Here is a 14,666-nt window from a genome sequence, read left to right as displayed (position 1 = left end):
CATATCTCCGGTTCCCCTGAACCGATTTTAATCGTTTTTGTGTCATTTTAAAGATACAAATATAAGCTATTTTTATAAATTGGTTTTGGATTTTTAAACTGTTTCCTGTGTTTTATTTAATTACTGTTTTGTGATGTTTGAATGCTTTACACTTTGTCTCCTAAGTTAAGCCTTGACGCTCGATGCCAAGCTACCAAGGGTAGAGCTGGGATTAATTTACTGAGACCTAACTGTACTTATGTGGAGGTTTGTGGCTTGTTGCTAGGTGTAGGTACCTACCTGCCCTACCAATAACCCATTTTCCAACAACACCCATCCGTGCGAGGTTATTTTTTACACGCACCAGGTATATTTTCATGCTAGCAGTGCTAGTGTGTGTTTAAAACTACTTAAAGTCTCTTTTTGCATTTTTATTGATAACATGACTTGTGTATTGTGGATTTTTGTCCTTTGGACTTGTGTTGGTTAGATACATTTTTCCCATTTTTCTAAACCTGTGTTGTGTCATTTTGTAGTGTTTTCATTAAGTTACTGTGTGTGTTGGTACAAATACTTTACACCTAGCACTCTGAAGTTAAGCCTTCTGCTCTGCCAAGCTACCAATGGGGTAAGCAGGGGTTAGCTGAGGGCGATTCTCTTTTTCCCTGACTAGAGTGACGGTCCTTGCTTGAACAGGGGGTAACCTGACTGTCAACCAAAGATCCCATTTCTAACATCAATGTTCAGTTGATAGGAAACGCTGAGCTCCCATCTTTCTCTGTCACTTTCCAACATTGCTTTAGCAAAAGACATTGCCCGGTACCCTTTTCTTCAATTACAATGTAAGCTGGTGTACCTTCTGGGGGAGCAATATCCCCTATACTTGTGGTAATGTACACATCCCCCCTTGGAGCACTCTTTACAGCTTTGAAAGATTTCATTTTTGCGACCTTTATTTTTATTCTAAATCTAATCAGGAAGCAACTTTTAATCCCAGAGTTCTCTTCACCCACCTTCTCAACCAATTGCATTTCACAGACGGCTGCCAATCTGTATGCAACCCTTCTCACTAACCAACATATCCCAGCGCAACTCCAATGATGTCAAACTGATACGTACTGTGGCTGACAAAGTCTTGCAGCTTGTCCTCCCTAACTCAAATTCCCACCAAACTAATGCAATATATTGCGAGCATTAACCAGAATCAATACCAAATATGTCCGTTTACTACAGGTAAGGTGTCACAATCGCTTCAGAAATTTCACAGATTTTTCACTGAAAGAGTTTTGCTCTAGCAGCTACTCTTTCTTTCTCAGTTTCTCTGATTCGCAAGCAAAATTCAACCCGCAAATTTCACTCTCAACTGATCAGTGGGTCTGTCCTGGTGCACATAGGATTCGCCTGATCTCAGTCAAAAAATTAACTCACTTTGACTCACACTCTGACTTTTCGACCATAGCTGATAGACTTATTAAACCAGACAAGTTACAACAAAAAACAAGTGTCTCATACACTTTTCAATATGCACCGGAGTCTTAGACCACGCAGAGTCCAGATGCCAACAACCACGTGGACAATTTTTTAGCACAAAGCACACACATATGTGAAGTTCAACGACTTCCCTACTCTCTCACTTCGGAGTAAGCACACTCCTTTTACAACTTCATTTGGAGTACGCAAACTCCCTAAACCTTCACAAATTCCACAATTCACCTGCGATTTGCATAGGCTATGCAAGCGCAAAACCTACTTCATTTACTCTGTCACTAGAACGCTGAGAACATCCTCAAACAACCATTGGCAAGCTCCAAGGTTCTGGGAAAGTTATTTTAAGTACTTAGGGGCACATTTGTATCATAAATCCAAATTTCAGTGATTGATGGGCTCTTGAAAGACAAACCATGTACCGGTCTCTATGATAGGCTCTTAAGGAAACAAGGCACAAACAAAGAAAAGAGGGACCGGGAGTATTCTGGTCCAGTGTACAACCTCCCAACAGTAGTTATGAAAAAAGAGTACACTGTTCCAAGCAAAGCAATAACGCCAGGAGACCTGTGATCTCAGGAGCTAGAACCCTCAAGCATCACTTTGGATGGCTAGCATCATCATTGGGAAATGCTCCTCACTAGGCTGGCACTGCAATGCCTAGTGGGCACTCCAGTGCGTGGGTGCTCTCAGCCAAAATAACGTGATGCTCAAAGTCACCATCAAAAAAGTGCAAAAAGGTTAAAATTGGTTGCTCATCCATAAACCACCATCATTTAATCAGACTAAGATAACATGGATGGAGACCAAGATTAAAAAGTACAGAATCGAAAGAAAAATGAGGATAATGCTCAAAGTCTTTCTAAGTTGAATGGTCTAATCAAGGATCCTTAAAACTAAAAGGACCTCAATTTCACTGGTCGACATGTTTCGCATCTATTGGTCCAGCCGGATCCATTGACGCTTCATCAGGACCTATACAGTTCGTTAGTAGAAGTGAGTATCACAAACAAGGAAACACAAAATATATACGTGAACTTCAATTAAAGTTAACTGGATGTCACAGGTAACCAATCCCTAGTCGAGATCAGGCTCTAATGGGTGGTGCATTTCAAAGACTCAAGATGACGAAGTTCGTCCCTGGTTCATGTTTTTGAACCTATCTTTGAAGGCGCGCCATGTGGGGATCTAGCCAGTAGGCCCAGTACTAGCCATCAGTGCATAAAAGAAATGTTGCTGTGGTGCATGGTTTTAGAACGTCATTTAAGGCAGGGATGGTATTGGATTAAATTAAAAATATTAGCTATTGTTTGCATTTTTCAGCAAAAAGTGCATAAGCGGGGTAATATTTGATAGCTTAGAGGATGTGTGTTGTTGTAAAAGTTTTATAGCTCAGTTAATTTTCGAGTTTTGCATTGCTGAATTAATGTTAGTGTTTTTTTCAGTGTTACCACCATGCCTTCTTTTTCTGACCTGTGTGTGTGTCTGTCATTTGCCACCATAGGTCTTTGTTCTCCATGCTTTGTGACCAGGGGCCTTTTTGTGTACTTTAAGCCTATAGGACTGAATGTGTTCAAGTAGATCTTCCATGAGTTGGAGCAAATCAGGAGGTCGTGCTTCCTGATGAGCAAGAATCTCCTTTTTTAGACTCATTAGCTCCCAGATCTCCAGCAAGGAAACGGTAGGGAACTAATCCACCATCATCCCCAAGTACCACTTCAGATGATATTGATAGGGACATGAAGTTGCAGAGTCCGAGAGGCACCATGAGAGCCAAGAGAAATAAAAATTTCCTGAAAGCCTTAGAATCATGGAAGGAGATGATGAGGAGTCAATGGGGAAGATGGCACAGAGGAGTCCAACATTACTATTCAACCTATTTTGACTGATGTGGCACAGGTAGAATGGCAAGCTCCCATATTTGTAAGGCCCCAACTGAGACGTGCCCAAACCCCCAGACCTCAGTAGAAATATGCACTGCAGAGAGGCAAACAACACACCCACCTACCTCCCATTCTTCTTCAGGCATTGGCAGTGGCTAAGTAAGAAAGTACTTCTCCTCAGTTTGGGACTTTTTTACGTTTAGCAAATAGGAAGAGAACATTGCAATATGCTCCATTTGCCAGGCAAGTGTTCATCAAGGTGCGCTTGGTTCACATTATGGTACTTGAGTCAAGACAACCCATATGAAAAAAACATCATGCAATCCGGTGAGAGGATCACCTTAAAAAATAGCTGAATGTGGTTGTGATGGTGAAGATGAGGAGAGCCAGGAATCATCAGCTAAAACTAGTCAAATCATGGTGGAAGGTGAGTAAGAAGATGGTTATATCCTCAAGCAAGGAGGCCCTGTCACCAGCAATGAGCCAGAATCACTGAACATTAACAACCTCACAATGGCACCATAAGACTCAGAATCAGATGGACTCTGAACCATATGGAGATACCACAGCATACAGTGACTGCCCCACAATTCACATTGAGTCTACCACCACCTACTTCTTGAACATCGCCTGCATCAATGGCCCAAGAAAAAAAAGAAAATCCAGGCTCCTATTATGGGAATGTTTAAGCAGGAGGGGCCCTATTACTGCAACTACCTAACTGCATGTTTGTACAATGGGAAGCTGACAAAAATGTTAGCTCTGGACCTCCTACCTTTTTCTTTTGTGAAAGGAGTGGTATTTCAGTGATACATCACGATGTGCTGCAATGGTTGGACAAGCTTTGCAGCAAGTGCGATCCACACTATCCACCTAATGACAGACATGTGGACCAGTTATCAGTCAAATGACTGGGAGGCAGACTCAAAAAATTACGTTAACACCGATTTGCATCAAAATCTAATGCCTGGGTCAGGAAAGGTGTTAGTATGAAGCAAACACACCACTACTTGAGTAAAACACACAGAAGCTGCATTACAACCCACAGGACAAGATGGAGGTGATACTGATACAGCTTGCTAGACGGCGCAGAGGCCAGCAACAACTCCAGCAATCACCACCACTACAACGCAGCCCACAAAGCCAACGCAGAAGGAAGGAGATGCTCTTCAGAACCAGGACAACCCTCCTGGGCCTCAGGGACCTGGACATCATTAAGACCCATAGACTGAACCGGCAAGCTATACTACACCTGCTGCACCACATTGAGCCACAAATTGCTGCCAGACTGAAAACACCACAAAACCTATAACAAAGCCGCTTGCTGTCCTGCAAATGCTGGCAAGTGGCTCATTCCAAACAACAGGTGCACTGGTTGCTGGCATCTCACAGCCGTTGTTCTCTGCATTTCTCCCAAAGGTCTTAGACGCCATCATCTCCCTGACACCCTGCCACATCAGATTCCCCATCCCCAAGCAAATGCAGCAGGAGAACAAACAAGGGTTCTATCAAATCCATGGCTTCCTGCATGTGCCTCGGTGCAATGGACTGCACCCATGTCCGACTCGTACTACCTGCACAAACCGAGCACTCATATCGGAATCACAAGCACACTCATTCCATTAATGTGCAGGGCATAGTGGGCCACCACGGATTATTTATAAACATTTTGGCCAAGTATCCTGGGAGTGTCCATGACGCCTACATATTCTGGCACAGTACGATCAATGAACAGTTCCAGGATGGACAATTTGAAACTGCCCTACTTGATAACGCATATGTAACATGCTGCAGTACAGCACAATCAGTACACATGTCATATAAATTCCAAATAGGCACAGATGTCTCAAGTCATGTCATGCTAATCACTGACATAACAAATATCAAACACCACACAACTTGCGCCAATACCTACTGCATCTGATCAACACATACCAAACTTACCTGTAGTGTGCAGAGACATCTACCTGATGCAGCGGCTCACACACATAGGAATATAAGATCAATCACCAACACATACCATGTTCCAGATGTGTTAGAAGTGGAATCACAGTCACTGTGGTGCAACCTCACCTGCAACCCTCACTGACTTACAACACCATCATATATGTACCAGCTACAAGAAATAGCCAAACAGGGGCAGAGACACAGTCAGACAGTGCAGATCACGGATGTCATAGTGGGACCCAGTAGGAGACAACAGGACATCACTGACCTCACATGCACTGTGCCAAGGGACACATTTGCTTAGTAGCTGAGCTACATTCCATAGCCTGCACTGTGCATGTGTCGACAGTAGAAATGCACATTATTGTTTTGGAAGATAGGAGATGCACTGCTAGTTATGTTGATTATCCAGTGACAATGGGATACACCATTGGACACCTCATGGCTGACACAATTATTAGCTGCCACTCTGGAACACCAAGGAAACAATGTAAGAGCCCACAGTTCCTTAGTCATGGCCTGAACTGTATGTATATTGGCATATGACCACCTCTACATTACTTTAAGCCACATTCTAAATTGGCCACCCTCCCATGCTGCATGTAGCGTGGAAGGGGTGTGCAATGTTTCTCGCTGCAGTTCTGTCACTACAAGATACATAGCATGAAGGTGCAGACTCGCATGTTGCTGTCCCCTAAGACCTCCTAACAAAAAATACCACTCCAGTGGTGCAGTATGCAGTTTACAAATAGGAGGTAGACGGTGCTTTGAACTCAGATTAATGTGGCACAAATGCATGCTGCACATGGCTGCACACATAGAAAGAGCCAGTTGGCCATCAAAAAAGCATATGTCCAGGGTTGTGTACCGGACAGCACAGATACATCCATCTCCACATGGCAGATAGCCAAATACCCTGGTGTAGGGTAGGTAGCAATGCTCAACGGCTACACATGTGCAACTGGCACAGGGGACAACAAAGGGTTACCAAGTAACATGTCACACATGGGGCATCCTTTCATTGTTGAAATGTTGCAGGACACAGCAGCCAATTTAGGAGACACGTTGTGCATTCACACTAACCAATTTCATAGGCCCTAAGTGTCACACCCCATCTGCAATGATACGTGTCAAAAGGGATGGGATGTCAAGGCACTGTTGTGCTAACATGTTGCCACCCCATCGTGTTGTCAGGATGTGTCATGTCCCCTCTACTGATAGCACACTGACACAAAAGTGCACTACAAAATGCATGGTAGATACATATTGACTATCAGTGTGGAATCCAAATCAAGGGGGTCATTCTGACTCCCGCCGGGCGCGGTCACCGCACGCCCGGCGGGAGCCGCCAAAATACCGTACCGCTGTCGGAAGACCGCGGCGGGTATTTTGAGTTTTCCCCTGGGCTGGCGGGCGGCCTCCAAAAGGCCGCCCGCCAGCCCAGGGGAAAACGACCTTCCCACCATGAAGCCGGCTCGTAATCGAGCCGGCGGAGTGGGAAGGTGCGACGGGTGCTACTGCACCCGTCGCGTATTTCACTGTCTGCTATGCAGACAGTGAAATACAAGCGGGCCCTCTTACGGGGGCCCCTGCCGTGCCCATGCCATTGGCACCGCCAGGAACAGGATGGCGGTAGGGGGTGTCAGAATCCCCCATGGCGGCGCAGCAAGCTGCGCCGCCATGGGGGATTCTAAGGGCAGCGGTAAACTGGCGGGAGACCGCCGGTTTACCCTTTCTGACCGCGGCCAAACCGCCGCGGTCAGAATGCCCTGCGGGGCACCGCCGGTCTGTCGGCGGTGCTCCCGCCGACCCTGGCCCCGGCGGTCTGAGACCGCCGGGGTTAGAATGAGGGCCCAAGTGTTCTAGGTCCTTGACCAATACACAAGATTGTCATGTCCAACATCCTAGTGCTGAGGAAAGATCACACAAGGTCAGGAACTCACACCAAAACAGAAATACATATGAGCCACAACCAGTTCCTAATATCAACTGCCATGCTACATGACTTACATCTGTCAAGCCCTCACAATGATTTAGTCCTGTAATCTGTTGCAGCCGATATGGGTTATGGAAAGAGCCATGGATGATGACCCCATTTCAAACCCCAAGCAAAGCAGCAGAGCGTGCATATAATGAGGGACATTGGAGGACACTGACCATTGTGGAGAGGACATTTGGCATCCTGAAGTCCAGATTCAGGTGTCTGGACATAACAGGAGGAAGCCTCCTATATGGCCCAGAAATGGTCTGCAAGATCAGATCAGCTTGACTTGTGCCATCCTGCACAACATATGTGTACGGATGAACGTACCATTATATGAGCAGGTTGATGACCTGTCTGAGGAGGAGGAGGACGATGGTGGAGAAGTAAATGAGGGGGAAGACTACAACACATCTGTTGGTAGACTGCAAATTGTACAGAATGTCTTCAAATAATCATTGCGTAACTCACCTTGTAAATTTTGCCAATAAACATCTCACTCATCCACACAATCTGGCTTTGGTGTCTTCAATCTCTCCAACATATACGTTAGGATTATTAGTCTAACCTCAGGGAGCATGTCACAAATACAAATCTGAAGAGTACTGTGGCAACATCACATCTGAAGAGTAAGAGTGAACTGCTACCATCACACACATCACAATTAGCCCCATCACTTGAATGTGACAACTGAAGGACACAGATTATGGACCACAACATATACACATTGCCAACTGGTATAACAATACCACACACAACAACAGCATGTCTAAAAATGTCCTCAATAAAAGGTCCACACATGAGGCAGTGGATGTCAAAATATGGTGAGACTGTAATGTTTGATCAGACCACTAACACAACTCAGTGTGAGATTTACAATGGCTATATGGAGCATGTGTGACAAGGTGGGGACATCATTGGTGACAATGCCCAACATGATTAGCCCAGGTATGGCAAGCAATGGGAAAAATGGAGCATGCACAGTACATCCATGGAAATCATACCTGCCATTGCCATGGTGCCTAATCCTGTCACAGGGTACACACAACCTCATACTTTCCACGGACGTGTGTATTGAATGCACATCAGAATGGATGAGAACTGTTAGACCTGACAGCTTTAAGGTGGTCACCCCTAACTTTTAGCCTGCCTCCCTCCACTTTTTAGATACCGCTTTTGTCGGTTTTAAGACTCTGCACACTTTAACACTGCTAACCAGTGATAAAGTGCATATGCTCTCTCCCTTTAAACATGGTAACATTGGATCATACCCAATTGGACTATTTAATTTACTTATAAGTCCCTAGTAAAGTGCACTATATGTGCCCAGGGCCTGTAGATCAAATGTTACTAATGGGCCTGCAGCACTGATTGTGCCACCCACTTAAGTAGCACCTCAACCTTGTCTCAGGCCTGCCATTGCAAGGCCTGAGTGTGCAGTTTCACTGCCAATTCAACTTGGCATTGAAAAGTACTTGCCAAGTCTAAAACTCCCCTTTGTCTACATATAAGACACCCCTAAGGTATGCCCTAGGTAACCCATAGGGCAGGGTGCTGTGTAGGAAAAAGGCAGGACATGTACCCATGTAGTTTACATGTCCTGGTAGTGTAAAACTACTAAATTTGCTTCAAAACTGCTGTGAGGCCTGCTCCCTTCAAAGGCTAACATTGGGACTGCCCTCATACATTGTTTGAGTGGTAGCTGCTGATCTGAAAGGAGTAGGAAGGTCATATTTAGTATGGCCAGAATGGTGATACAAAATCCTGCTGACTGGTGAAGTTGGATTTAATATTACTATTTTAGAAATGCTACTTTTAGAAAGTGAGCATTTCTCTGCACTTAAATCTTTCTGTGCTTTACAATCCACGTCCGGCTGGGTTTAGTTGACAGCTCCTTGTGCATTCACCCCAAACACAGGATACTCAGCCTCACTTGCATACATCTGCATTTTGAATGGGTCTTCCTGGGCTGGGAGGGTGGAGGGCCTGACACTTACATGTCAAAGGACATTAGCCTGCCCTCACATAAAGGACTGCCACACCCCCTACTGTGACCCTGGCAGACAGGATTGAACTGAAAGGAGACCTTGCACACGTCTAAACCACTCTTTGAGCTCTCCCCCACTTCAAAGGCACATTTGGGTATAGGGCCTCTGCCCCTACCAACTCAAACACTTCCTGGAGAAAAAACTGGAACCAGAACCTGCATCCTGCCAAGAATAACTGCCTGGCTGCCCTAAGGACTCACCTGTCTGCTTTCTGTGAAGGACTGCTGCCTTGCTGCTCTCTGGCTGTGGTGAAGAAGTGCTCTCCAAGGGCTTGGATAGAGCTTGCCTCCTGTTCCCTGAAGGCTCAGGACCAAAAAGGCTTCATCTCTACAAGAAGGACTCCTTGTGCGATGAAATTCGATGCACAGCCTGCACCGCAGTGAAAATTTCACCGCACGCCGATCTGGAATGATGCAGCCTGACTTCGCAACGAGAAGATCGACTCAGCGGCAACGTAGCATCCGGAAATTTGATGCACGGCCCACTGGAGCAATGCACAGCCGAGCCGGAATGATGCAGCCCAAGTTCCAGAGAGGAATCGACACATCGTCTGCCATGTGGTAGAAAATTCGATGCAATGCGCACCGAATCGACACAGCTCCTGTGACTTCATCCTACCAGCGGAGGAAATCCACGCATCGTCCCTGGGGCGTCTGAAAACCCCACAGTCTGAAGAGGATCCATGACCGAGCGGCAAAATCAACGCTTAGCCGCCCCTGCATGAAAACTAAATGGCCCATCACCGTGTGCGGCCCAAGAAATCGACGCACACCTCCTTTGTTTCCACGCATCTCCTCCTCTACGGTTCTCTGCAGAGATTTTTCACGCGAACCAGGTACTTTGTGCTGGAAGAGACTTTGGGGGTCATTACAACCCTGGCGGTCGGTGTTAAAGCGGAGGGTAAGACCGCCAACAGGCCGGCGGTAAAAATTTTGCAATTATGACCGTGGCGGAAACCGCCAACAAAGACAGCCACTTTAACACTCCAACCGCCACGGCGGTACAAACAAACAGCGCGGCGGTCACCGCCAACATACAGGCAGAGGACAATGTACCGCCAAGACTATTATGACAGGCCAATCCGCCACCTTTTCCGGGGCAGATTCACTGCAGATAAAAACACGGCGGAAAAAGGAATTTCGAAGGGAAAACGCTCACCTCATCACACTCCACGAGGAAAGAGGACACCATGGACCCGGAACTCAATATCCTACCTGCGATAGTATTCCTGCTCCTGTACCAGGAGCACCAACGCCGGCGGCGAAGACCACAGTGAGTACTGCACCTACGACACAGGGGAGGGGGGAGGCAAAAAACAGGGACACACACACACAACACCCCCACCCCCACCCTCACCCACAACAACACACACACTAATACATATCTATACATTATAGTAACACCCCCCAAGCCCCCCCGGAAGAATGCAAAGACAAAAGGAAATGAGTGTAACCATTCTAATATATTAAAATCAAGTACGCAAAAATATACATATATACACTATTAACAAAATATACACCAAGAATAGCAGTCCAGGTATTGCACCATTTATAGTCCGTGGATCACTGGGCCCAAAATACATGGGTGAGGCCCACACTCGATACCAGATCAAAACAGAGAGAACACTGCAGGGGCATCAGATAGAAATACAACAGGCACCTCAAGGGGAAGGGGGGCACCTCAGCCGGATGAGTGCATGACGCCAGATCCACGAGGGGGCTCCATGCCCATTGATGTATCCTGGGGAGTGCAAAGCCACAGTCTCTCAAGTCTCTCCAGTGGGTGGGCTGCCCACTGTTCAATCCTGGGGAGTGCAAAGCCACAGTCTCTCAAGTCTATACAGTGGGTGGTTTGCCCACTGCATTATCCTGGGTAGTGCAAAGCCACAGTCTCTCAAGTCTATACAGTGGGTTGTTTGCCCACTGTTCAATTCTGGGGAGTGCAAAGCCACAGTCTCTCAAGTCCAAACAGTGGGTGGTTTTCCCACTGTTCAATCCTGGGGAGTGCAAAGCCACAGTCTCTCAAGTCCATACAGTGGGTGGTTTGCCCACTGTTCAATCCTGGGGAGTGCAAAGCCACAGTCTCTCAAGTCTATTCAGTGGGTGGTTTGCCCACTGCATTATCCTGGGGAGTGCAAAGCCACAGTCTCTCAAGTCTATACAGTGGGTGGTTTGCCCACTGTTCAATCCTAGGGAGTGCAAAGCCACAGTCTCTCAAGTCTCTAGAGTGGGTGGGTTGCCCATTGCATTATCCTGGGGAGTGCAAAGCCACAGTCTCTCAAGTGGATAACAGTCTCCACTGGTTCTGGAGGGGGACTGGTGCCCAGAGTGCTTCATCCTGTGAAGGACAGACGGAGTGAATGTAACTCTCCACTGGTTCTGGAGGGGGACTGGTGCCCAGAGTGCATCACGCACCCCGTGACGGTCCCAGTTGCGTCAGTGCCCCTGCCGCTCATGGGCTAGCGGTGCTTGAGTTGACGGTGCCCTGTTCAGCAGTGCTTGAGTTGGCGGTGCCTTGTTCAGCAGGGCTCGAGTTGGCGGTGCCCTGTTCAGCGGTGCTTGAGTTGGCAGTGCCCTGTTCAGCGGTGCTTGAGTTGCCGGTGCCCTGTTCAGCGGTGCATGAGTTTGCGGTGCCCTGTTCAGGGGTGCTTGAGTTGGCGGTCCTTCATTGCCCAGCTGGGCTGGGGATGGCGGTCCTTCATTGGGCAGCTGGGCTGTGGCTGGCGGGGCCCTCCTGGGCAGCGGGGATGATGGCGGTCTTCTCTGCCGTGCTGCTCCTCCCAGACTTGCCGGGTTTCTTGTGGCCCTTCCCCACCTTGGGAGGAGTCACAGCTGAGTCCACACTCCCACCGGGACCCGCGGAGCGGCTTGGGTGGCTGGAGTCTTCCCCCTCTCCCGCCGGGCACTGGCCAACTTCTGGTGCTTCACAGGGGGAGACTGGCTGTGCTGTGGCTCCATGCCACACTGGCTGTCCTGGTGGCTGGTGCACTCCACATAACTGTGACAACAGGCACCACTGGTCCCGGAGATGTTGTGGCTGAGGTGCTAGTTCGGGACCTATGAGTTGGACGGGTGGTTGGGAAATAGGTCAAGGCTGGACAGGAAAATGTTTTTGGACATACAGGGATGGGTAGCTGGAGGGGGTTTGGGAGTGGAGGAAGAGGTGGTGGTTGTAGGAGGTGTACGTTTGGTGGCTTTGGGTGCCGGTGCATGCGCTGGAGGCTGTCGTGAGGTGGATGGCTGTTGGGTGGTTGTGTGCCTGCGTTTGTGTATCTTCGGAGGGGGCGTCACAGACACAGTGGGAGAGGACACAGGGGACGTGGGTATGCTAGTTGGGGTGGTGACTGCATGTGAGCGGGGTGTGCTGGTAGGTGTGCTGGTGAGGGACGTAGTGGCTGTAGAGGCAGTGCATGCAGGTGTGAGTGTAGACGAGACTGGGAGGGAGGAGGGAGACGACAAGGAGGGGGACACAGTGGAGGCAGTGGATGTTGGTGTGTCTGTATGTGTGTGATGCTTGCGTGAGTGCCTGTGGGATGTGCGGTGCTTACGTTTGCCTGAGCTTCCCTTATGTGGTGAGGTGTGTGCAGACCAGTCTGATGGTGTGCTTGGGATAGGCAGAGGTACAGGGGATTGGGTCTGGGTGGAGGAAGTTGGAGGGGGGGAGGCTAGACACAGGGACAATGGCTGCCATCATTGCTGAGGCCAGAGTTTGAAAGGCTCGGTGAAGGGCCGCCTGACCAGAATGAATGCCCTCCAGGAATGCATTTGCTTGTTGCAACTGCCTTTCTACACCCTGGATGGCATTCAAAATGGTAGACTGCCCAACAGTGAGGGACCTGAGGAGGTCAATGGCCTCCTCACTGAGGGCAGCAGGGGTGACTGGGGCAGGGCCTGAGGTGCCTGGGGCGAAGGTGATGCCCACCCTCCTGGGTGAGTGGGCACGGGGCGAAGGCTGAGGGGCTGCTCGGAGGGCGGTGCTGGTAGGGGGGGTGGCGGCTGTGACTGTAGATGCGGGGGCACAGATGTTGCCGCCACCACAAGGGTGCTCCCATCAGAGGACGAGTCTGTGTCGCTGGTTTCAGCTCCTGTCCCCGCCATGGAGCTCCCCTCGCCCTCCGTCCCACTGGTGAATTCTAAGTCCGTAGTGGGGCCCTCCATGGCCAAGTGGGATGCAGCTCCCTCGTGCTCCGGTGCCACTGCTCCTCCGCCTGATGATGCGCACGCACACAAGAACAGGGAGACCACAAAAAAGGGGGGGGGGAACAGAAGAAAAACATGTTGAGTGCATGTATTACCGCTGCCGTTGGCAGACAAGACAGACACAGAAGCCCCCTGCACTACGTCGCGCTCTTCGGCTCTACAGTGCAATTCATGGAAAATGGCCTCCAAGGCTATGGACGACATCTGCACACATAGATGACACAGGTGCATGAATAGCTGTACTTGGCACTCTACAGAGGTGGGGTGGGGGGCCACAGGGCCATGCCTTACAGAGGGGCCTAGCCTACGGAACTCGCCCTGGCCTAGGGAAACCCACAGCCCTCCTCCCCCCCAGACAACTCTACTGCACGCAAAGTCAGCTGAATGAGAGTGTACTCACTCCCTTGTGTCTGCTGTGATGCCCTCAAGCGCCCATCCAACTCCGGGTAGGCCACCGCCAGGATCCTGAACATCAGGGGGGTCATGGTTCGACGGGCACCCCTCCCACGTTGGGAGGCCATCCCCAGCTGAGCCTCCGCCGTCTTCTTGCTCAAGCAGCGAATGTCCTCCCATTTTTTCCGGCAGTGGGTGCTCCATCTGTGGTGGTCCCCCAGGGTCCGGACGTCCTTGGCGATGGCACACCAAAGAAGAAGAGAAGTCATTACCAACTGCACCATCAAAGTGAGTGGCCCCCATCCCTACCCTTGCCATGTGGCACATGCACCCACCATCTCTCATGCATGCAGAAATCTGCCCCCTGCCTTCTTACAACCAGCCCTCTCCACACAGGCATAGCCCATACAACATGTTCCCTGTGTACTTACCTGTTGGTCTGGAGGACCTTAGAGTAGCGTGTACTGGGGGAGGACCCCATCTACGAGCTTCTCCAAATCCTCTGATGTGAAGGCAGGGGCCCTTTCCCCAGACGCACGAGCCATTGTCTCTTCCAGACCAAGGTCACAGCAGCACTTGCAGTGTAGGTCCTCTCCTGTCGAAGATCAGATATCAAGTGATTATACAAATAGGAAATAGCGGTCACGTCTGTGGCGGTCACGTCCGCGGCGGTGCGTACCATCACCGCCGGCGTACATCGTCATTGGCTCCTGGGACCCATAGGGTCCAATGTTAACCAATGCAGCATTGC

The sequence above is a fragment of the Pleurodeles waltl genome, chromosome 5 (genome assembly GCF_031143425.1).
Source record: "Pleurodeles waltl isolate 20211129_DDA chromosome 5, aPleWal1.hap1.20221129, whole genome shotgun sequence".
NCBI classification, from domain to species: Eukaryota; Metazoa; Chordata; class Amphibia; order Caudata; family Salamandridae; genus Pleurodeles; species Pleurodeles waltl.
The sequence above is the reverse complement of the archived record's forward strand: the minus strand, read 5'-3'. Positions refer to the sequence as shown.